We start from the raw sequence: 24,752 nt of genomic DNA, 5'->3' as shown, positions 1-24,752 counted from the left end.
TGCCATCGGGCCTAGCCATACTGGCTACCTGTGAATGTCCCTTCTCTGTGCCGCGTCGTGTGGGTGCAAAGTACTGCGAGGGTGATGACCACATAGGCAATGGTCCACACATGAACACTATGGGGTGTGTTATAGTGCTGTAGACCCCATGAATGTGGCCATGTTCCTGTACTGTGACAGGGTATTACTGCTACACAGTGTGGCCTCATGCTATCAGGTGGCCTCTATCGTCACCATTGGCCTGACCGCTGTGTACAACCCCTGCAACCATGTCAACATACCTGTAATGTTTCCCGGTATGTATGTCACATCTCTGTCCACTGTAGCCTGTTCAACTGACCACATGCTTCAGGTGCAGTATATGTGCGGACATCTGTGTCATGTTCGGACATCTGTGTCATGTTTGACTGTCCAGCAGTCAGGTTGAGGGTACGTTTAGCATGCTGATATTGCCATAAGTGCCTGTGAGTACTCCACAGTTGCACATGGGGGACTGCAAACACTGCTACCTGTAGGCACATGCCAGTACACCATAGGAGGGAACCAGGGCATTACCAACATGCTGTTACTGTTGTAACTGAGACACATACTGTGAACATATCAGAATGCATGCTGCACCTGGACTATATGGTATGACTGGTGCATGTTGACAGTACACCACTGATGTCACATACACATCTCTCAGTATGCACACACGTCCAATGCAACATACACATCCCTCAATATGCATACACAAGTAATGTTAAATACACCTCTCACATCTCAGTATTCACACACGACCAATACAACATACACATCCCTCAATATGCATACACAAGTAATGTTAGATACACCTCTCACTATTCTGTTCACCCTGTGCATCAGAACATATGAGCATATCCCTGCACCGATGGTGTGGATGACAGGGATGCGGCACAGGCTTCATCATATGCACAAGGTGATACTGTTTGCCAGGGGCATAGGCTGCTCCAATAGATGACATCATGTGTGCGGATAAGGGCCAGTGATTTGAATGGACATGTGTGTTCCGTATGCATGTGGGCGTTGTGGAGCCCTACACTTGTGTTTGCTGTGTGCGTGTATCTTTGCACACAGTTCTGACATTTATGAGGCCTACACAAGGGTATTATGGACTGCTCCAGATTGTACAGACCAGGTTGTACAGCTCACTGTGACTGGACACGGACACGTGTCCTGTGCCTGCCAGGGGTTGCACGGGCACTACCAAGCAGAGATACAGAATGGCTACTGTCCGATGACACATGGCCACTGGAACCGTGTCCCCGCCGGGAACGTCCAGGGCCATGTCCACGTGGCCTGCTGTGACCTAGTGTGGACATCGCAGCACCAGCTGCACTGCTACTGCTACCGGCACTATGGGAACGGCCATGTGAGGTGGCACGCTCATGTTGACCTGCACTAGGTGGTGTAGCTGGCCTACGTCCATGTGTCCTATGCCTCACCCCTACCAGATGTTCCAGCACAGACAGCTCACACTCACGGATTGCCATGCCACGGTCGAGGATTCTGACCATGTCACCCAATCGCCTGTCCAGAACATCAGCAAGCTGCTGTTGAGCACCTGCCAATGCCTGGATGTTGTTGTTTAGGGTACTGATAGAAGCTCTCTGCAGCTTCTGCCCTTCTCTGTTCTGCCGTTCGGCACGTGCCTGTACCGCCATTACAGTCTGGAACATGCGTCTGGTGATCCCAGCTGCTGCGCTATGTCCTGCAGGTGCATGTCTGCCAGAGGTTCTCCTACGAGCAGCACCAGCCACATGCCTGTGTGGCACATCTGCAGTCAGTATACTGCCACCATGGTGTGGAGACGCACCTTCTGTAGCCACCACACGTTCCTGTTCAACACTAACAAACTCTGACTGTCCTTCCTCTATGGCCACTGTAGATGCGGTATGTGTTGGCAGCTGAACTGTGTGCGGGGAAGAGGGGGACATAGCTGGGATGGCAACCGTTGGCACAGATTCTGCCCCTGACATCCCTGCCTGTACCTCGCGCATATGTTCTTCACTGCTAGCATCTGTGGGGACACTATCAGATGGACCGCAGGAGGGTAACGCACCTACATCACCTGTGAATGCAAAGAAATACTCTACATTACAATAGACACACACACACTGACACACACACACACACACACACACACACACACACACACTGACACACACACACACACACACACACACACACACACACACACACACACACACACACACACACACACACACACACACTGACACACCATGCATGTGAGATGACAGATGGCATGTAGCATGCTTGTGATTCAGCTGACAGCATGCAGCTCAGACATCAATAGTGTTTGTAAGCATACCCCCTAGAATGCACACTACAGCAGGCAGGTGTCATATCATTATCCGTGCAATTCACATGATCATGGTAGTATGCATGCATCCTCGTGATACACCATGTGGACCAGAACAGGATAACAGTACACATGGCTGATGTGACCTTGACATGTAATCTGCTGACATGTTCATTAACATGCATGCATGCCTGACACAATGGTGTCGTGACACATGTACAGCATTGTAGTGGGTATCACATTGCGGTGTTGTCCATATGCCCTACAGATAGAATGAATGTTGAGCAAATGTGCATGGGCATGGTAGGGGACTGGGCCGTCTACATTGCTGTACAGTGTGATGTACAGACACTGTGCCATTGCATGGCATCATGAGGCGTCTATATTGCTTAACAGTGCATGTTATGTACACATTGCATATCCAGAACTGCATGCATACCCATGACATACCTGTGGATTGTGACCTACGATGCTGAGGTGTATACACACCCAACCATGCTGTGTCATGTGACAGGTCACTGGAGGACATACAGATGACACCCCTGCACGATGACTACAGAGTGTTAGCTATCTGGCAACCAAGTCCACACATAGCGGACCTGTCACGTCACCATTTCACACATGACATTGATGTACCACGCACACATGGTGCACAGCTAACAGTGATGTCCTACGGCAGGGGGGAAAAGTACAGTTTCTGTGGCCTGGTGTCACTGTCAGTGGAATCTGTGAAGGTGACTACCATCATGCTATGACTCAGACATCATGTTCAACACATCTTATGAGGTACATGTCACTGACACCTCCACTAGCTGTGCACAGGCATTTATGATGTGCAGCGTCCCACCTCACCTGTACAATCGGTCTAGTACGGCTGTACTTGGACCATGTGTGGACAAAGTGGGACAGGGTGTATCCACATCCCGTCTTCTGTGTGGCTACGTGTCTCTGGCCATCCCCCATGGCCATGTGTGCACATGTGTTGGTCATGTATGTGATGGCCGTCTATCACGCATGTCTGTGTTGTCCCATATGACATACACCCATAGATGTTGGTTATGTCACCTTCCACAGGGCTATGCAGACAACAGGTGTATGTGTAGTATGTGGGATATGGGTTATGGGAAATTGTGACAATATTGCAACCAAAATGCTATGTGTCTCAGACATGTCTGATGGAACATCATAATGTGTGAAACCATTGCAGGGGCATATAACACAATGGTGATGCCTGTGGTCTGCCCATATCACTGCTCACTGTGCGGTACTGGTTTGTGTACCACACATGTTGTTCCACTGTATAGTACATACGCCTCCATTGTAGAACACCTCCACCATTGTATGCACAGCTGGACACGCATGTAGCAATGACAAATACTGTAGTTTCATGTCTGTGTATCATTTCAGTTGTATATATTGCACATGGGTGGCCTGTGTGGATGATGGGTGATGCGACCTGTATATCCATGTATTAACTGGCCACATGGCGAATAGATCTATGCTTTGACATGCCTGATACTGATGATAGACTCACCTGCAATGGACTCTTGTCTGTGCGGCACGCCAGAGGTACCTGTATAGGGTGACACAGCAGTATGAACATTATCCATGACTGTATGGCAGCTACAGGGTGCACAGTGCAGGTTAACACATTCACCTGTACAATAGCATATAGTCAGCACATGTGTGCATACCATACCTCTCAACCTCTTAGAACAATAAATGTGGACAAAGCCTACTATGATGGGGGACATATAGGGGCAGCTGTGACATATTGCTCTTACTAACCCTGATATTTGATGGACCAATAGGTTTGCATGCATATGGGTTTGCAACGGAATGTGCAGTTGTAAACACTACTGTATGTCATCATTTAATGACTCCATTCCTCAGCTATTTGCCAGAAAGGGACAGATATTAAGGGGAACACACTGACAATATGAGGCAGACATCTGGACATCCTACAAATACCCGTACAGTTCAGAGGTATGGTGCATACACAGGGTAGCATGAAGCATGTGTGTCCACATACCTTACATATGTTGTTACATTACATGATGTACACTGACACATGGACGTACGTGGGATATACTGGCCATATGTTCAGTACTGACTTACCAGGCAACTCTAGGCTCATTGGTTGGGAGACACCCACCTCCACGATGGCAGCTACTGTTTGTGGGGGCTGTTCCGAGGGTGTTCCCAGACTGGCCAGTAGCTCCTCTGTGTGTGTGTGAGTGGAGGCTGGGTTGGTGGCCCACCACCCATACCACCTTGTTCCCTGGCAATTGCAGTGGCACGCTGTTTTGCATGACGTATGAGGTCCGTGCATTGTCTGCACACCTGCTGGTAGGTGCGGATGTGGCTGCCCACTTCATTGACCCTCCTGCGAAGATCCTGCCACAGGTCATCCTGCTGCTGTGCATGCTGTGGCACATGGCTAAATAACACCTCGTAGTTCTCATGGAGGTGCGGTATTACGACATCATCCTCCTGTCAGCTATATGCTGGTAGGCGTGTATGCGGCATTATCTGTAAGACATGATGAAGGTGACAGGTCACATTTACAGACATGTACAGTGATACTGCTGCACATACATTCTAATACATTCGCACAGTTATCTTTGCAAATCAGCATGACACTAACACGACTGGCATGTATGTGTCCCACATATGTAACACCCAGTATGCATTGGATATCATCCCCATATATGTGTGTCACCTCATTAGTGTTCGTACTGCATGTGACGTCAGTCTCCATGTGGACATGTCTGTTTGCATGCACTGGTGTTCTTACCTATCTACCTATGCCTGATGTATCCATGGTAATGCTGTTGACCTAGATGCTTTGGATATGTCACATATCAACACAGACACAGCCTTACTGGACTTGGGCCATCACAATGCACCAAGTACGCATGGAAACCTGTACATGCATCTGTTTTTTCATAGACATCTACACTGCACAGCTGTTCAACATCCTGCCACTGATCACCTGTGTTGCACATGTGATAGACATGGGACAATGGCTAGTCGGACGTCATTCGCAGGTAAGGTTATCGGCTATAGCATGTACGGGCTGGGTTTCCTAGCTGTGTCCGACACCCATTATGCTACCACGAGGGGCATCAGTGACACATTACTGATCCAGATAGATGATACTACATCTACCATACGGCCATCGCACCATGTATGGCAGGGATGATATGTGCAGCTATGTGGACAGGGCTGCATGGTATGGCAGAAGTATGTCACAGGTATGGCACAGGGATCTGTCTAGCATGTGGCCATCCTAGTCATAGGACGGTGGTTGTCCATGACGTATGTCTTTCAGATCAGGCTATGGACATGTAGCATGTCTAACAGCATGGTGTGGCATATGTGTGTATGCAAGGTGGATAGCATGCTGCATACTTGAGGTGAGTATTGCGGAGGCTGGTATCGGCCATCCACGCATGGGCCCTACCCCTGGAGGGGTGATGTGTATTCCAGTATTGGTCACATGGTTGCTGTGTATGCCTGTCCAATGATCTCCGTGCTCATGGATACCACCCTGTCATGTCATGGGTACCTCGGATGACTACCTAAAGGGCCAGGGAGATTTCTCCAGCTCAGGGAGGTGTACTACACTACACCATTTCTAACACAGTGTCCATACTGTTGACCACAGCCTAGATGTTTCTTAATGGGTACGGGGGTATTCCCCTAGTGGTGTCATTGCTGATATCATCCACCAGAATGTGCACATATATCACACACATCACACACACAGCCCATTCTATATGTTGTTCACAACACTGTGACAACAATTGCCCATAGGTCATGGCCATTCACATCATCACATACACAGATGGTTGACATTTGTCTGTGTGGTATGGGCTACAATGCGGGTGGGGTACAACACATTAACCCTGGTTTACTGTAGCTGACACCGTGTGATATGCACATGTCACTGTAGCACCTTTGGTAGTTGTGAGTCTGTCAACAGGCCACTAGTAGAACACTCCTGTGACATACACAGGCATCTGTAGCCAAACATCCGTACTGTCTTGTACATCTGTACTGCTAACATCTACATTGATAATGCTTAATGGACCTGCAGACCATACCTGGCAGTGTTCTGATGTGGTGCCACCAATCATGGCTGTTGTCAACACTTGTGGGTTGATAGTATACAACACCCTATTTGTATTGTATGGGCATGCTCAGCACTTGTTCAGAGCTTCTTGGCACGTTATGAGCTACTGCTTAGTTGAGCACCCATTTCACACCAGTCCTCACAGGTACACTGTCTGTCCATACATTTCCAGCTTGATAACTGTACAACAGCTGTCGTACACACATCACTCACATACCTCGTGAGACATGGTGGTTTCTGTGGCCTGTCCACCTGCCACGTACCACTTATATACAGGCATGTCCAACTGGCACATACCAATGCTGTTGCCTGTCACTATGATGACTGTGTTGTACATCTGGCAATAGAGCTATTCTCATGTTCACAGTCAATGCACACCTCCCAACATACAACAGTACAGCCTGTGGGGGATGCACATATGCAGCCCTGCTGGGGGTTATACTGTCACCAACCCTGACTGCACCTGACAGTCATGTGGGGTTGTGCAACATTGGCAATGCACCCCACACATCACATGGTCCCACATGATCCCCACCACAGGCCACACATACGGAGACACCTTGTACAGTACCCCTCCATACTCTGTGTGTGCACCGACGACAACCCACATCGCCAAACACAACCACACCAACCTATAGCCCACATACACATGTGCCCATCACATACAGCCAATAGGGTGTCATAACATACACAACACACCTGTCTTAGGTGACTATCGGCAGTCACACTGCTGTTCCACTCAGCAGGCTACACAAGGCGATAGTCACTTACATCCTGCTGTCCAGTAACTGGTTCTGCAACATAACCTATGCACACATGCCACAAGTCAGCAGGTACGATGTGACTCCCCTTCCATGTTTGTGTGACTGAAGTTGTCACTCAGGGCACAGACTACGTATGCAGGAACATGCGATAGCCCACCAGTGTTGTCGCCCTGATGGTGTGGTCCACGCCCTGGGAAGCATTTTGCGGTCATCCGGACCTGTTACCACTGTACTACGAACGACTGTGTCACTCCCAACAGTTGTCCATGCTTCTGCTGTCATTCCACAGGCATCTAGTATACGTCCACTTTGACAGACCTAGCCAAACAACATGATGCCATGGTACAGTTGACCTGCACCTGTCAGCCCTGGGAGTACGGATCACATGTTGGATTCTTGCTGCTTTTATACTGCCTGTCTTGCACAGTGCCCAATAACAGTCACCACCAGAACGGGAACTGGCTAGCGAAGCATGTGGTCATGTCACACATTGCTTGACATCATCCTCTGTGATGCACGCAGGCAAGGCACACCTGATACTGCACCACTGCAATATCTCTGCAGTCACTGGGACCTGCCTCTTGGCTCTGCGGAGCACACCTGCAATGACTGGGTATAGACAGTACCTCTCAGGCACGTACCTGGACTGGCACACCCACAGCTGAGGTGTCCCCATATTCCACTATGTTGTACACACATCCCGGCAGGTTACTTCGCACAATGCATCACAGGTGCTCCACGTGCATATAACTGTGTCCAGAGCTACTGCTGCTACTAATGTGGGACTGACAGTAACCCACACTTAACTGTGATAGCCGCACATGTACTGACACATTAGGCATACACTGTGCGTGAGTCATAACCTCAGCTGGTTCGACCCATACACCACCTCCAAGACCAACAGTATCCTTGACATGGACACTACCAACATGTGCCTGCTGTCCCACACCTGCGGTTATCCCCTCATTGGTGGAATCGGAACATCTGCTACCCACCCTTGTTAGCCATATACCGGCACCACACACTTCACGGCATACACAGTAGATGAGTACTACAACACCAACTACAGATGTCGTATGACAGCGGTAGTTGTTGTCATGACACACGTGCAGGTGGACAGTGCACATGCAAACGCTGAGACATACCCCAGTGCACTTCAGTAGCACGTACACGACAATGTGGTTCATGCTATTCCACACAGAGCCATGCTGGTACACATCAGAATACAGACGACACTCTGGGGATGCAGTCCCACGGACATACTTTGCAACAACAGGTGGGGGCTGTTACACAGTGGTGTACATTCCAATGGGTGGGGTGACTCACTGGTCAGCCTTGGTAGGGCCACAGGATCCCACATCACATACACCATAACAAGCTACGTACACATTACTGCGACACATTCCGAAATGTATCACAAGGCATTATGGTGGTATGTCGGTAGTCGTATGCAATACCCACATCTGCTCACACATACAACTGTCACTCTGGAACATGACAGTAACAGGTGATGTTGGCAACATGCTGTCTGATGGCTTCATTGCAAACATTACACCCTCTCACTCCCTGCAGGGCCACATTCCTTGCAGGTACATTGCTGTGTACCTGCAATCACACCTACACAGTACTGACCTGCACTCTATATGTCCTAGGACACAGGCCCCTTGTCACGCTGTAGTATCCCAGGCTGTGATGTCCACAGAACTCTGAACAGCATGTCTCCTCACTGGGACACCATATTTAGTAATAGCCTTGTACCAGACATTGTGGCCCCTGACTGGCACACAGCGACAGTAACACTCCTCACAGGTGGCGCCACATTGCACGACTGGGACTATTGCCCTATACACCTCACTGGACTGTTATGCACGGCTATAGGGCACATCATCATGGACATCATTTGTCGAGTCTTTGTTGTGCTCCAGTCCTTTGATGCCAGCAGAGTTGGTCTTATTGGGGCCACAGCATGCCTCCTACACCTGTTGAACACCTTTCCTACAGTCGCCAGAGTAGTTGATGACGACACGGGTGTCCACACAGCCTGCATTGCCTGTCGCTGCCATTCAGCACCGTTCTCCATTCTGGTATTGACTACATACACATCACCTGCACATCACAACATATGTCTCCGGTTGTTATGCAGTGTGGCTAATGGATGGGACACACACACAGAGGGTGGCATACCATATCACATACTGCAATCCAGTTACACTTGGCTTACCACAGTCCTCAGTCATGGGGCCCTCATGTTCGGTATATGCTTCCCTGAGGTAGAGGCTACCACTGAGGGGACTTCCCTGCCTAGCTTTACAGACCACTGCATACCCAGCACCATTGTTGCTCCACCAGCTGATACAGACTCCATCCATACGAGTGTCACTGTGACAGATACCGATATGAACATCATGGCCTCTACCTGCATGACACTTGGTATGAACATCACCTTTGCAGTACACCATCCTCCCACTGGTTATCACATAGATGTTAGTCCCCTACATACATGTTGCATTGTACATGTTTGCAAGACACATGCATGTCGCACACACTCCTGTGATTACCACATTGCCACTGTGGCGTGGATATCCTTCTACGTGTTCACACATGTCTGTACTGGATGTGTAGCTGGTACATAGGCACCCATTGTACCTCTGAACACCGGACGTATACACACATCCATGGGTACAACACCCCGCGTAGAGTGTACCTTACACAACAGCTTCCATGATGTTTATTGAGCTACAACTGTTAGTGTATGCGGCTTATGTACAGACACCACATCTGTACACATTTGCAGACTACATACTCAGGGGTGACGTCTGTTGCAAAGACAGGGCCCATGTCTGCAAATATGTTTATGGATATACTCCGCATACACGACATACACAATAAGCCACTATGACCATGATGCTCATGGATATGTGCACACACGCGACTGTGTGTGGCATGTGCTTGGGGGTTGCATTCCCAGACCGGACACTCACCATGCTTTGGGACACGATTCCTATGTACATCACGATTGGACAGTCAGTAGCAGTGTTCACGCTTGCTGGATGGTGGACACGTACGCCAGGGATCACTGCAGTGGCTGTACTGTGCAGTGATGCAGGTTACACATGGCTCTTCTGTTCACAGGACACTACCCTGGAGAGGTGCCACTGGTGTGCACACTATAGTTGTTGTTACACATTGACTTGCCAGACTGCATGGTACCCCACTATGAACCTGTGCAGCTATTACATGTCCTTTGTGCATGGTTACTGGTATAGCTCTTCCAGTTAGATTGGCTGTCATGGTATTGCAATGTCCCGTGACTACGGGCCATATGTATGTTCATGTTTGTCTGTCACATCTCTTCTTGTATTCTAGTATGGGAGTAATGTTTGCGTCCTTTGCAAATGCACAGAGTGGAGTACATAGTTATTTCATCATAACTGTTTATACATATCTTAATTACATACTACTCACATCACTATATGATACCTTTGTTATGCATCATATGCCTGTTCTCCTGTGTAACATATCTGACGTATCAATCTACTGTACTATACATTACACATGTTTTACATGGTATCCTATAATTCAACCATTACTTGCACAGACGGTCCACCTTAGACCTGTCATTGACGTTATATGCCCATACACATGCGTACTGTTGCAGTATATCTACATATACTATCCCCTGCTATGGCACGTACTTATTGGACATACCCTGCCACTGACGGTGGGTCGTATGACATTGTTCTGTTTAACGCCGTCATGTTGCATCCCTTGTGGTGTCTGTGCTGTTTACCATGTGGCCCACTGCTGGACGCACATCTTCTACAAGCATTAGTACGATCAGCGAGACATCACTACATAAATAACATTCCCCACTTTATGCATGGCGGACATTAATTACTGCAAACCAGGCTATGCATACACTGACATTACGTAATACAGAACATACTATACATACAGCTAGTGTTATACATACCTTGATATTGTTCTGGTGTTTCGTCTCTATCTCGCTCTTCTGTATCACTCTTTCAACTGTTATACGGTATGAGCATACAGTTTGCATATCTGGCAAGTCATCCTTATATACGTCTATACCTGCAACATGTGGCTTACTGCCGCCAGTTGGTGGTCCGGTGTGACTAATTACGTGCACTTCAGCTGTGCAGCTACTTCATTCGCCAATTATGCGGCAGCAGTGGGATATAATTGAATTCTCCACCTGGGAGTTGGCCATTTGCCCTGCCTTCGGGGAGACGGCCTGTATTGTGTTTTGTTGTGTGTAATTGCAACTGCTTTGTATAGGGCCAAGTCTATTTTGGGGTCATGTCCCCCGTGGATTGTGTGTGACGGCTTGAGTATGTGGTTCTACCTGTGACTGTACCTGTCATCCCACCCGTCTGATAAAGGACTATTGCAAATACCTGTAACATCACCGTTTGTTCCGTTATACGACGGATACAATTTTGCATGGCGCCTTTAAATGTCTCTCACAAGGTATGTCAACGATTCAGCAGATGTAATTGACTAACTAGATGTTTGGGCTGTGGTTACTGTCTGTATTGCTATTGTTTACAGTGTGGGGAATGTAGGCGGGTGTACGTAGTATATACGGTTTTGTGGGGCTTGCATTTCGACGTAGTCCATATATATGTGTGTGGGCCCCTTCCCTAATTACAGTGCTATCACTTAATAGACTTCTATTACGGGAATTTACTTTGGGCCGTTGTTAATTGGTTTCTGTATGGTATGCAGGTGCGGTTGATACTTCCATACCTCCGGATGTACGGCGATATGTACAGGGATATTTGTAAATGAACGCTATCCCGTGTATGTCTGTCTCAGATATTTGCAGTCATTGCAGTGGTGTTGGTGTCAGACCCTCTGTCACATGGCTTGCCACCTTTTCATATGGCCATAGTTGGACACTTGCGGGTCACACAGTGGTGTTTACAGGCTGAGATATGGCCACGGTCAGTACACAGGATAGCACATACTTTTTTCCTCATTACATACCTATTGTTCTTGGTCCTTCACTACTTATCGGTTTGCATGTAACATTTCCGTTTCTTACATACAAGCATGAGTATTTCCTGCAAGTATTGCATATTATGTGGGAAATACTAATGTCCTACACTCACGGACAGTTGCCCTTTCTAATGTTTCATGTCAGGACACACTTGCCCGGGGGGGGGTTGTCCTTCCCAATGTGGGACAGGTGTTTACCGCATGCCTACGGATAGCTATACCCGCACCTACCGTAATCATCTACCTGCGAGTTGCCACCTACAGACACACTATGCAGACACACACTTTAGTCGCACGGGAACACACATGGCACCCTCAACACACACATACACAGGCTACATCACTCACAACCACAGTTGTACATGGTACCTACGTGGACTGCACCGCCGACGGCGGTGACTACATGTCTTTACTATCGTCCTATTGCTCGCGGTTCTACTGTTCCAGTACTGTGTTCTTTCTGTCTTTCATCCTCCTGGTTACGCGTGTCGATGTGTGACACGTTCCATAGTTGGCGGTATCCTGTTTATTTGTACCTCAAAGGTGTTTAGAATGTCGTTGACCTATCTATATATTTCCAGATGTCAGTGACCCCTTGTATATCGACATATATCACACTATCATCCTTTCTATCTGTATTATATATGTGTAGATATAAATATATATATATATATATATATATATGTGTGTGTGTGTGTGTATGTATGTCTATATATATATATATATATATATATATATATATACACACATATATATATATATATATATATATATATATATATATATATATATATACACATATACACATATACATATATACATATATACATATCTCGGACAGGGGTGGTGACAGGCACGCTACGCCTTTCATTGTGTGTTTGTCAGTGTATACTGTGTTTCCTGGACTCCGCACGTTTGTGTCTGTACCTGTCACATTACACACCTGCCATAGCTTAAGATTACCTCCCATCCCACTTTGCGAAGGACAATCCCTCTTTGTGCAGTTGTGTCCTGTGAAATTTGTGAACATAGCAAATGTTCTGCGACTTTGGAACAAACATATTCCCTATAGTTTATGTCATAGTTGCATGACACACGTATTCTGTATCTGACCCACCTACATGTTACAGGACACGGAACATGTACTTGCGACCATTACTAGACTATAAGCTTTTTATCTATGCAAAACACTGTCATTCTGGTTTTCGTCCTGGCCGGGTGTGTGTCGTCCTGTTGACATCTGGCGTATGTCCCACATTGGTCATTTGAACTGTGGCAACCCTACCGTACGTACATCTTGCCTAGTAATAGTGTTGGGTGATTGTGTACATGACTGCCTGTTCCACTCCTGGCAGTGGTCGTTTTACCCTTCAGATCAGGCACTATTTGTTCAGGGGTGACTAATGCTGGTGTCACCTGTTCTGTACATCATTGACCGTGATCTGTGCAGTGGTCGGTGACACTTAGCCCTTTTTCACGCATATCCGTATAGTTGTATTTAGACATCGCTTACCAGCTGTGGGCAATGGTTATTCCCGCTAACGTGTGCTACACATATTCTGATGAACTGCATCCGGAATGCATTACCCTTGCCGTCGGGATTATGTGACATCCCTTGCGGGACGTGGGACCGGGAACATGCACGACAGTCACTGCATGTACCACTTGGACATCTGGGGGTTGTACACGAATTATGTCAATTTGTATGTGCAATACACGCAGTTACTCCCCACTACACTCACATGGAAGACTCCGTTAGTTTACAGCTTGATGGGTTCAGTTAATGGTATGTCCGTGTGATGTTTACTGGCTGTACTCCAGCACTGGGTATGTATATCACAATTAGGTACACCCAATAATTTGCTACACCTTCATACGACCGTGGATGCAGCATGCCAGGGTGACTAATGCCTGTCATGGGTACATCCCCTGCCTTGACACTACATCCATGATTACATTTTGTGGAGCCCCTCAGTAACTCAGCGGGTAATCCGTGATGACTGTGTGTAGGACAGTGCTTGCACACATGTGCTCCCGCGATTGCCTCTGCTCCAGTACGCGACAGTTGCTTACTCGATGTTGTGGCGACAGGTGTCACTTTTTGCCCCGTTTGGTGTTTTGCCTCTGACAATCGGGAGTGTACCTACCGATGTACCTGGGAACCTATACACACAGCACCGACAGATGCTGATGGGAACATCTACTGTTCAGGTGTTGACAGCTCTGTGTTCCCATGGCTGTTGCATGTACAATGTTTGAGGGCTGCCTATGTAGGATTCCACAGTGGGCCACCTATACATCACAATTTACAGGTAGTCGTGTTTGTGTGCCATCCATGTTACTGTGTGCAGGTGGGGAGGGGTGTCAGTCCGTCGGAGCCTACACTGTCAAGGTATGTGCTATACGTTCCCTCTTTGCCAAGGCGTAGGCATATTGGGCACACCTCCTTCTGCCTACTGAGGCTGGCACAGTGTGTCCGTGGTCTGGATCCCTCTGTGCCTGTGTTGGCCTTGGCACTTGCAGTGGGCTGTGAGGCCCTCCCCCATTATGACCCTGCTGCAGTTGTTTCCGCAGGATCATATTATGTAGCATGGCACATACTATGAAGATGTGGGCACACATGCCTGGAGAGTACTGCAAGGCTCCACCAGAAGTGTCCAAGCACCGGAACCGTGATTTCAGCATCCCGAACACACGCTGTATGATGATTCTGGTTTGTGCGTGTGCCTCGTTATGGCGTTCTTGCATTGGTGTGTGCGCATTTCTGATGGCGGTCATCATCCACGGCTCCAGTGCATAGCCAGCATCCCCAGCAAGGTGACCTTGTGGGATGTCCCCCCTGACAAATACCTGATACAGCTGTGAGGCATGCCAGATATGGGAGTCGTGGTAGCTTCCAGGGCTGCCAGCATACACATCCATGATAATGCCCTGGGCATTGCACATGACCTGGCAGTTGATGGAGTGGAATCCCTTGTGGTTTATGTAGCGCCTACCATACTCACCGGGTGGTGACTTAATTTGTATGTGCGTGTAGTCTATTGCACCCAGTATCTCCGGGTAGTTTGCCACACGGTGGAAGTGACGCATATTGCTGGCCAACTCCTCCTGAGTTCGGGGGAAGTGTATATGCTCATTGGCATGTGGTAACATGGCATCCAGGAACTGGTGTAGTACCCTGGATGCCGATGCCTGTGAGATCCCCATTATATCTCCAGTTGACCATTGAAAGGTACCTGTGGCTAGTATTCGCAAGCTTACACATACCTTTGTGTCCACTGGGATGGGTTCCCCTCTGTTGTTTCTGGTTCTCAGGCATGGCCGGCACAGCTCTACTATTTGCTGTAAGATGTCCCTGTCCACCCTGTAACGCTCTACTATCTCCAGATCATGTAGCCCCTGGTAGGTTACCCTTGATCTGAACACTCTTCTCCTCCTCCGAGGCCTACGGTGGTTGTTGGCATCATCCTCCACAACACCGTCGGTCTGTAACACATGCTGATGAATCACAGCTATGGCAGCTCCCAACATGTACATTTTAAAAGTTCCTCATCTGTTTACACCTATGGTGCGGTGTTTGGGAATACACAGTTGTGTGTTGGGTGCTTTCACACTTTATACTGTTTTGCTGTGAACACTGATGATGTCATAGGGTGTTTATGTACAATCGTGGCTACAGGGTATCTTTTGTGTTTTATAAACGGAACCACTATTGTGCTGCCTTTGGTGTTGCATTACATTTGGATGCCGTGAATTACCTCCTGCCCTTCCATTTACATTTGTGCACGTTACAACTACCATTTGCTGGCATGCATCCAGCAGCCTGCTTTCATTTGTACTTTCCTAGACCTGGCTTATCTTGCGTAATGTGTGCTAATGCCGATCTACTGCGGGTTTGCTTTGCTCTGCTATGACCGTTCTCCTATCTTTGCATTCCAGGTCCTCCACACCTTTCTTTGCAATCCTATGCCTCCCCTATCCTGTTTTGCAGGTTTCTGCATGCAGGCTCGTTTACTGCCGTTGATTGTCTGGCATGTGTTGATTGGTGTTAATTGCTCATTAGTACGCCAATTACCCTGCTTCGGCATTTCCTTCTTTTCTTCCCCTGACCTTCCTGTTTGTGCTATTGTTCGCGGCGCGTGCATCCGCTTACCGGGTTTCGGGCACAAGTTCACCCCCGTACACATGCGCTTTCGGGGCACCATGTGTGCTCTCAGCTGAACGGTTCTATACCCTCCTCCCCACCCCTGTCCTTCAGCTTTGCTTAGCAACGGCCAGGCCAGATTTGCATTGCTCCAATGTGCTTACTGATACGCTGGCACACCCCTCTGCTGATGTCATGTATCACCTTTGATACACTCCTCGGTGTTATAGCGCTGCGCCGTCAGGTACATCCTTAATCCGGCGGGACGTTTGCGATTCAGTATTACCTGCCTCATTTGCATGGCATTGACTACTAATTCATAGTTACAGCGCCGAACACTGTCATGGGCCCCTGGCAACCCTTGCGCCTTGCTTGTGGTGTGCCATGCCTACCATTGCATATTATGGTGCAATCCTAATTTGTCTTTCATTGTGATTTTCTACCATTTGTATATATTTCCTTTGTATTCCTGTTTGCACACACATGCCCTGCAGTTGTACTGTGCGTTACTGTGGACATGACATTAAATGTTGTTTTTTAGGTGTTGTGCATCTTTTCTTGTGCCATTGGCTGTGTATTTGTCCATTGGCATATGTTAACTTTGTAATACATGCGTGTGGTCCGCTTCCATAACTCCGATGTTCTGTTTGGGAAAATGTAAACCGTGTTTTTTGGTTTACATTTCCATGGGCTTGCGCTATGCCTGCACCACTTTGTGAATCGCTGTATGCCTTCATTAGCATGGTGCAATATTGCGCATGGGGTGATTTGCATACGTATGCCGAGGGCTGCGTACTCCGGTAGTGCACGTGGGATTGGTTCATACCTGAATTGCTCTGCGGACATATTTGGCGTTATGGCACCTACGCTGCGCCTGGTCATGAATCCAGGGGAAGAGTCTTTGGTCTGCTGCAGAGGTCCTTAAAAAGTGTGATGAGGGAGGCAAAACTGATTCAGGGAATTACCTACATTTTCAACCTTCCTTTACCCAAGTTTGTCAAGGGGTTTAATGCTATAATTTTTTTTGCAAAAAAAAAAAAAACAGGCACAGTAAGTTGCTGGTAAGCAGACTTTTAAAAAGTAGTGGCAGCGAGGCTTCAAGAAGAAAGAAAATTAGAGTAAAGGGCAGTTTAAGAAGTCTGAATGACTGATGTTCTTCATCTCACATTGCTGCAGTCCTTACTTATGGGGTAGTCCGCTGTCCTCGGTCGGCCCGAATACCAAAGTATTAGGCTGACGTCGGTTATAGGCACTGAGATCTGACGTCAGAGCGTCAGGGTATAAAAGCGCATGACCGACGTCATATCCTCAGTCTTTTTTGCCGCATGGTCCGATGCAGAAGCAGCGTTGCAAGTGCCGTTCGGCGTTCTGAAATTTTTCGTATTCGGAGTTTCAGACCGATACCAAGTTGGGCTAAGTACCCCGTTGGGGAATATTTTTGTTTTTTCTTGCCTCAGTTAGTTACCGGATGTCAGAAAAAGTGAATAATTGTATTTCTTGTGGGAAACAGATACCGCATAGGGATTACCACTCGCTTTGTATTCCTTGTTTGGGACCGGAGCACGACGTAGTCGGGTGTCGGTTTTGTGCTAGGTTTAATAAGCGCACTATAAAACGAAGGTTAGATTGCGCAAGGTTAGTCTTTGGCAAGTGGTGTAATTATAATATGCCGTCGGATCCTCCGACGCCCGCTGCCACGAAGAAACGCAAAGACAAATCTTCGAAGCCTAGGCAGGATGATTCGTCCGTTTCGGACGCCGGTCCTTTAGAAACTACAGTGGAACAGGTGGATCCGGCTGAAGTTTCTGTTGAGACCCAGGGGGAAACCTTGTTTTTACAAGATGTGGCCTCACAGGAGTCTGGTCAGGCTGAAGGGGCCTCTCAGGTTTCTGTTCTCCCTTCTGCACCTAAGGTGGTTAGGCCTTCTGCTACTATGTCTAAGGCTCCTTCTAAGGGCAGGTCTGTTTTGCCTTCCTCTGGTGTCAGTTCTGGTTCTTCAGGGTCTGTGCCTAAAAAGCACATGCTTAAAATGGCAGAAGATTTGATAACTTTAATTAGAGGTTCCATGCCTCCTCCTGACAAGAGGCCCAGGGTAGAGCCAGAGTTGGACAGTTTGGAGCAGGCCTCAGATGATTCAGAGTCTTCTGCTGAAGATATTCAGGATTTTCCCCCTTATTCTGATTCAGATGCAGAGGATTCTACTCCTTCTGCTTCTCCTCCTGAGGATTTTTCATTTTCAGAAACTCTACATTCCATGAGGGAGCATTTTAAGTGGGAAGGACAGGATTTTTCTGATTCACGGAAGAGGCTTAGGGAATTCTTGTTTTTACCTCAGCATAGACCCCTAGCTATTCCTCCTGTTTTGGATGTTGTTCAAGATGTTTTCTCGGAGGCTTCCCTTAATCCAGATTCTGTGCCTCCTGCGCCAGTTAAACCGGACAGATATTACAGGGTGCCTGAGGCTCATAAATATCTGTATAAGAGTCCTAGGGCGGACCCAGAGACTATTAGTCAAGGGCCTAAGGGTGTTAGAGCTTCTGTTGTAAAGAATCCGGTTCCTCTAGATAAAGAAGCTAGAGCTTTGGATAGATGGGGTAAGAAGGTGTATACCTCTTCTACTTTAGCAATGAGGGCTTTAAATTGCCAGTTTCACATGTTGAAGTATCAGAATTTCCTCCTTTCTCAACTAAAATCTAAAGTGGATGCTTTGGCAGAGGGCATAGAGTGTAAAGAATTGCAGGATTTGGTTCATGTCTCTGAACAGGTGGGTAAGCATTCTTTGCAGTGTGGTTTTGATGCTTTACAGGCTTCTTCCAGGGTGGCTACCACTGGTTCAGTTATTCGAAGGCACGCCTGGCTTAAGGATCAGAATTTGTCCGAGCATGTTAAAACTAGAATTCTGGATGCTCCTTTACAGTCTGAAGTTTTGTTTGGTCCTCCTGTGGAGTCATTATTAAAGAAAATGGAAGACAAGGCTAAGTCTATGCAGACTGTTAAAGATTTTTTGCAGGTGCAACCTCCAAAGTTTAGTAGAAATTGGCCTACTAAGGGATGGACGTACCCTTCTACTGATTCTCAGTCCAGGGGCAGATCTAGACGTGGTAGGGGCAGAGCTCAGAGCTCCTTCAGACCTAGAACATGGAGTTCACCTGCACAGTCTGCAGGTGAGGGCAGGGGCCAGTCCTTTCGTAAGCAGGCCCAATGACCGGCATTTTCAGCTGCCAGATTCCTCTTGTCTGGCAGCCCCTTTGGGAGGAAGGTTAGCTCTTTTCAAACAAAACTGGCTTTTAGTCACCCAGGACAAATGGGTATTGGACATTATAAACCGAGGCTACAAGTTCTATTTCCATACTTTGCCTCCTTTCAAAGGCATGCCAGACGTTCCTCCTCGGCAAAGGATAGAGGCCCACAAACAGATTTCTTTACTTCTTCAAATGGGAGCTATACAGCCAGTTCCTCTGTCAGAAGTGGGCCTAGGCTTTTATTCTCGCCTGTTTCTAGTTCCAAAGAAAGGGAACACATGGAGACCAATTTTGGATTTATCTATCCTCAACACTTACCTGGACATTCCAAAATTCAAGATGCTGACGTTACACCAACTTTTACCCCTGTTGGGAAAAGATCACTGGATGGTGACTCTGGATCTCAAAGAAGCTTATCTTCATGTTCCTATCAGGTCCAGTTGCAGGAGGTACCTGCGTTTTCAGGCTGGAGATTTACATTATCAGTTCTCTGCATTGCCCTTTGGCTTATCTACTGCGCCCAGAGTGTTCACAAAGGTCCTGGCTCCAGTGATAGCCTTTTTCAGGTTAAGAGGAATACAGATTTATCCTTATTTGGACGATTGCCTGATTATTGCACAGGACAAGGACGATCTTCTTCATCATCTACAGTATGTGATGGCAGTGTTAAGATGCCTAGGGTATTCTGTGAACGAAACAAAGTCCAGTCTAGTACCCTCTCAGGACATGTGCTTTCTGGGTGTGAGACTGAATACAGCTTCCCAGATGGCTTTTTTGACCCCGGACAAACAAAGAAGCCTTTCTCTTTATTTCCATCAAATGTCTCTACAGTCCAGGCTGACTGCAAGGACAGTCCTTCAAGCCTTGGGGTTCATGGCATCTTGTATTGTGGTGCTTCCCAATGCCAAACTGCATATGAGGAAGCTTCAGTGGTATCTCAAAAATGTGTGGACACAACACTGCCAGGATCTAGACACTGTCATTCAGATAATACCTTGCATTCAGAAGGAATGTTTGTGGTGGGCTCAGGAATGTCACCTAAACAAGGGACTGTCTGTGACCCGACCAGAGGCGAGTCAGATTCTAACGACAGATGCCTCGGACAAGGCTTGGGGAGCACACCTCAATGGAAAATGGGTGCAAGACACGTGGCCTGTCAGACTTCAACATTTGCATATCAACTTGAAGGAGATGTTAGCAGTCCAATTTGCATTAAGGGCTTTCAAGGATTTACTTCTCCCAGGGCAGGTGTTGATTCAAACGGACAACACTACTGTCATGTGGTACATCAACAAGCAAGGGGGAACCCATTCATACCCTCTTTGCAGACAAGCAATGATTTTGTGGGAGACTGCTCTCAGTTTACACCTCAATCTTCAGGCAAGGTTTCTACCAGGAGCACAGAACTCCTTAGCAGACGGGTTGAGCAGACAAATAGTGGATCCTCACGAGTGGAAATTGGATCCTCAAATATTTCAAAAGTTGACAGTGTTATGGGGGACTCCAGACATAGATCTGTTCGCTTCTCCACTAAATTACCAGTTGCCAAAGTTTTGCACAAAAATGTTTCATCACACAGCTTGGAGGGTGGATGCTCTTTCATTCATCTGGAGCAATCTTCATGTTTATGCCTTTCCACCTCTGCCTCTCCTTCCCAAGGTACTTTTGAAGGCCAGACAAGACAAGCCATCCATGATTCTGATAGCGCCGGATTGGCCTCGACAGCACTGGTACCCACTACTGAGGAGTTTAGTACGGGAGCCTCCATGGCCTCTACCTTTGATTCCGCATCTTTTGTCTCAGGAGGGCAATCATTTCCTCAATGTCAGGATTCAGTCTCTGCATCTAACAGCCTGGCATATTCTGTTTTAGACCCTGGAGGGTCTCAGCTTCCACAACAAGTTTTGAATGTTATTTTGGAGGCCAGAAGGCCTAGTACAAGGAAAGTTTACGCTGATAAATGGAGGAGATTTTTTATTTGGAGCAAAGCGAAAGACTTTGATATTTCCAGGCCTAATTTAAGTGCTTCTCTTCAATATCTTACTGAGTTATTGGACAAAGGTTTGTCTTTCTCCTCTATAAAGATTCATGCTGCTGCCATTTCTGCTCACTATGACTGTGACCCTCCTTTATTCTCTCATCCTGTGTTTAAGCAATTTCTTAGAGGGGCAAAGAGCATAAGACCCACGTAGAGCTCCTACTCCGGCTTGGGATCTCAATTTTGTGTTGGAAAAACTTACTCTACAACCTTTTGAGCCTGCAGCTACGGCCGAGTTAAAGTATTTGTCATGGAAAACTGCTTTTTTGTTGGCCATTACCTCTGCAAGAAGGGTTTCTGAGTTACAGGCCCTTATGGCAGTAGAGCCTTTCCTGATTTTTCATAAGGATAGGGTATCTTTGCGTACTAATCCTTCCTTTATGCCTAAAGTGGTTTCTAGTGTGGCCTTAAACCAAACTATTCATTTGCCTACTTTTTATGCAAACCCCCAAAATAAAGGGGAGAAGATTTTGCATACTTTGGACATTCACAGGCAGTTGCGTTATTATTTGAGCAGAACCAAGGAGTTCAGACAGTCTCAGCAGTTGTTTGTTTCTTTTGCTTTGGGTTCTCAGGGTAAACCTGTTTCTAATCAAACTATTTCTAAATGGATTGGGTTTTGTATTTCTTTCCGTTATTCCCATCATGGCAAGGAGATTCCGGCTGGAATCAGACCTCATACCACTAGAGCTACTGCCACGTCTACTGCCTTTCTAAGGGGGGTAGCTACAAAAGATATTTTGGAAGCAGCTACTTGGAGTTCAGTACATACTTTTTCTAAACATTACCACCTTCCTCTTTATTCTAAGTCTAGGGCTGGATTTGCCACTGCAATATTACAGGGCATTTTAGCAGCCCCTAATGCTTTATGATGTTTCCATCCTCCCTCTCCCGTTGCTTTGGGATTCTACCCATAAGTAAGGACTGCAGCAATGTGAGATGAAGAACATAGTACAGTTTTGTACCTACCATAAATGTAGATGTTCGAAGATCCACATTGCTGCAGTCCAATTTACCCTCCCTCCTTCCCCACTGTAGTTTGGCATGGTTATATGGTTTGGGTGGTGGTTGTTGTTAGGCATGCTTTTGGGAGGTATGCTGTTTTTTGGCTGTGGCCTTTCTTTTTGGGGCCTTCTGACATCTGGGGCAAGAAAAGACTGAGGATATGACGTCGGTCATGCGCTTTTATACCCTGACGCTCTGACGTCAGATCTCAGCGCCTGTGACCGACGTCAGCCTAATACTTTGGTATTCGGGCCGACCGAGGACAGCAGACTACCCCATAAGTAAGGACTGCAGCAATGTGGATCTTCGAACATCTACATTTATGGTAGGTACAAAACTGTACTTTTTCAACCCCCGTCCCCCACCCTGGCAAGGCTTCCACCCTTCACAAACATCTGAATCTCCATTTCCTTCTTGCTTTGGCAGCAGATGGCCTCAGACAAATGTGTTCATGGATGCAGATGGCAGTGTGAATCTCTTCCTGCTCATACACCAGATTAAACTTTTCCCTCTGTCATTCAACATTTGCCGACTCAGGAGGCGTTAGAAGTGCCTCCTCCTTCTTGGGAGAAGGTTTTTATTCAGGAATGTATTTGGTACCAAGGAAAGAAGCTGCATGAAGTCCGGTTCTAGATCTTTCCAACAGTTTGTGGCAGTTCCCATGTTCAAAATGTTCTGTCTTCACAACCTGTTGCCTCTCATTCCCCATTTAAGTTTTTTGGTGATCCTAGATTTAAGGCCATGTTTAAATGAGAGAAATGTTTCTGTACAAAAAAAGCGCTTGCATGCATCTTTATACATGCAAACATTTTTTTTAGTTAAAAAAAATTTTTTTTTTCACACCATTTTTAGAAAAAGAAGTTTTAAAAACTGCTTCCAAGCATGGAAGTCTTTGATAACGCAGTCATATTTACAACGTTAATATTAATGAGCAAGCAGAAGACTTTAGGTGCTCGCCTGTAATTATGCTGGACTAGCATGTGTTGGCAACTGCTAATTGCCAGCCCTTTTCTTTTTTTTTTTTTTTTGCCAAACTGTTAATTTAACAAGGTCATTGTTCTTGTCTTTGCATCAATTAGAACATATTTTCCATTTGTTTATATATGACTTTCTAGCAGCAGGTTGTCTTGCTGCTAGAAAGTCATATATAAACACAAAAAGAGTTCCAGTTTGACAGGAACGAATGGATGAAAGAATGGATTCGGGGTGGTTAGTGTAGCTGCTGAAAGAGCTCACTGCATAACTCAGCAGATTCAGTAAACTACACTTGTGATATAACTCAGCAGATTCAGTAAACTACACTTGTAATATAACTCAGCAGATTCAGTAAACTACACTTGTGATATAACTCAGCAGATTCAGTAAACTACACTTGTGATATAACTCAGCAGATTCAGTAAACTACACTTGTGATATAACTCAGCAGATTCAGTAAACTACAGTCGTGATATAACTCAGCAGATTCAGTAAACTACAGTTGTGATATAACTCAGCAGATTCAGTAAACTACACTTGTGATATAACTCAGCAGATTCAGTAAACTACACTTGTGATATAACTCAGCAGATTCAGTAAACTACAGTCGTGATATAACTCAGCAGATTCAGTAAACTACAGCTGTGATATAACTCAGCCGATTCAGTAAACTAAACTTGTGATATAACTCAGCAGATTCAGTAAACTACACTTGTGATATAACTCAGCAGATTCAGTAAACTACACTTGTGATATAACTCAGCAGATTCAGTAAACTACAGTCGTGATATAACTCAGCAGATTCAGTAAACTACAGTCGTGATATAACTCAGCAGATTCAGTAAACTACACTTGTGATATAACTCAGCAGATTCAGTAAACTACAGTCGTGATGTAACTCAGCAGATTCAGTAAACTACAGTCGTGATATAACTCAGCAGATTCAGTAAACTACAGTCGTGATATAACTCAGCAGATTCAGTAAACTACAGTCGTGATATAACTCAGCAGATTCAGTAAACTACACTTGTGATATAACTCAGCAGATTCAGTAAACTACAGTCGTGATATAACTCAGCAGAT

The 24,752-nt window shown here is 46.6% G+C and overlaps 1 protein-coding gene across 2 annotated transcripts in view; it reads left to right on the top strand.

The window, feature by feature from the left end:
* PGAP2 (post-GPI attachment to proteins 2) overlaps positions 1-24,752 on the top strand; it is a 336,523-nt gene that overhangs the window by 243,112 nt on the left and 68,659 nt on the right. The window lies entirely within an intron of this gene.

The sequence above is a fragment of the Protopterus annectens genome, chromosome 5.part1 (genome assembly GCF_019279795.1).
Source record: "Protopterus annectens isolate FY-2018-M chromosome 5.part1, PAN1.0, whole genome shotgun sequence".
Taxonomy (NCBI): domain Eukaryota; kingdom Metazoa; phylum Chordata; order Ceratodontiformes; family Protopteridae; genus Protopterus; species Protopterus annectens.
The sequence above is the reverse complement of the archived record's forward strand: the minus strand, read 5'-3'. Positions and strand labels throughout refer to the sequence as shown.